The following is a 2,140-nucleotide window of genomic DNA, read 5'->3' as shown; positions in this document are numbered from 1 at the left end:
AACATATAAAAACAATCCACAAGCCCTCTTCGAATTTGAGAACCATGTTTGGAAAATGGGAGAAAAACCAGACTGACCTGATAGGGGGGCGAGTAATGGTGGCTTGTTAATTCATAATCACCCTGAATTAATGATTGAGACAGACTAAGAGGCATGGGGCATATGGAAAAGAGAGGGCTGCAGATGCTTCCCGGCGCCTGGGGGGGGCTTGAAGGAATGGGAGGAACTCGGTGGCTTGTCGCACACAAACACGCATGCCCACAGGCATAAACAAGCACACATATGAACAGAAACACACGGAGTACGCCTACATTAAAACGTCACCGACAAGAAAATGGCTTCAGCTTTAATCAGATCTGAGACGGCTGACAGTGACTTTTCTTTTAGTGGATGTCTTGAAGACAGTCTGGGAGAATTCACCAAAACGATTCTGGATCAGAAATTACAAAATACATTTCTTCTTAATTCTGCATTTATCGAAATTTGGTTTAATCACTAGAATGTCACAGTTTAACAGTTGGGCCGCTAATAAAAGTTAATAAACAACATCTTCATTCAAATGGCTGTATGTTTAATTTACTTGGGTCATTTGTCTTATATTAAGATTTGTTTGATATAAAATATATAAAATTCACAAAGCGCAAACAGAAAAAAAAAACAAGGGTGTAAATAGTTTTTCATCACATCTGAAATGCGTGCTGTAGCTAAGCTACTCAGCAATTCATCATTTATCTGTCAACTGGATCACAGAATGGTAAACAGGTCCCACAAGCATATTTTGCAACTGAAATGAAAACGAACCCCTTCAAGAAACGACGCCTCAAGCGCGGAAAGCACCAGCAGGTCCTTTCACTTTGACCAAAAGGGATTATCTGGACAAGCCACAAAGAAATCTCTGCAGATTCATTTCTTGGTTGCGGAATATTGCACATCCTATCTTCTGACATACAATATAGCTGAGGGATGCTGGAATAAGTGCCTGGGCTGAGGCGCTGGGAGAGGCGTCTCTCTGCTATCAATATGTACAGCTGGTATAAAAAGGGGAGAAGAAAACCCTTCATCCCTTGACAATAAAGCTCGGATGGATGCCTGGCTCGTATTTTTGCAAAACTGAATGATTGCAACCCCAAGAAGCTGCCAACATGCTCTATTTTTATTATTTACGCTCATGGAATCAGGTATGGGTTGGGATTCTGAGAATGACAGCTGGCTCTGCGTCTTTTGTTTTCTACCTCTTTGCCATCAAAGCTTGGCCACATCGTTACCGCATGAGCTCCTCGCAGAAATCCGTCCTGAACAGACGGGTTTAAAGAATATCTCCAAGTTAAAGCTGCTACACGTAAGATGCATCTTCTTGGGTTTTTCATCAATCTGCCATATATCTAAGAAGCGTAACGTGGAGTACTTGAAAAGTATACCTTAAGCTTACACAAAAGTAGTTCTGGAAGCAGTAATCCAACAGGTTAATATATAATTAACACCTTGAACCTTTTGTGTACCTTTTGCAACAGATTTTAGTGTATATTACTGGAACCAGATACCTGGTTTTTAAAGCTGTGGTATTTTTATTCAGTCTCCCCTGAGTCAATAATTTTAGCAAGAGCACCCCTTGTTCAAAATGCTTTTTTGTTCAAAATGCTACATCAGCCATAAGCTAGGTGCTAGCCCCAGACCGGGATTGCCTTCTTCCTAAAGTGCTTCCTACTAGATCTTGTATCTTGTCATAAGAGATTTAACCGAACCCAACCATGTCAATGTAAAGGAAAAACGTGATTAAATTCTAACTCTGGCCATTTTACATTTTTACAGCGCTTCACCACGTTGACAGAAGTCATCACTGGCCCCGTCACATGTGTAATTGAGCAGAGAGCTCATAAAGAGTCAGCTAACTTTATGACTCTAACCTGCTACTCTGCTAATATTGAGAGCTTTTTTTAATAAATGGATGATTTTCTAGGCTATTCCTTCCTGACTAAAATAGGGTGACCTTCATCTAGAAAAAAGGTTTCAGATGTGTGCTGAGAATATTAGCTTCTGCATGTGATCCTCTATAGTCAGGTCAGAAATTCCTCCACCCACCAGCCTACAAGTTTGCTGGCTGATGAAACTTTTACTTTGATTTAATGTCTATGTATTTTCA

Source organism: Poecilia latipinna, unplaced genomic scaffold, assembly GCF_001443285.1.
Source record: "Poecilia latipinna isolate Pla-1442-1.1 unplaced genomic scaffold, P_latipinna-1.0 Scaffold179, whole genome shotgun sequence".
Lineage (NCBI taxonomy): Eukaryota > Metazoa > Chordata > Actinopteri > Cyprinodontiformes > Poeciliidae > Poecilia > Poecilia latipinna.
This window is presented reverse-complemented; position numbering follows the sequence as displayed.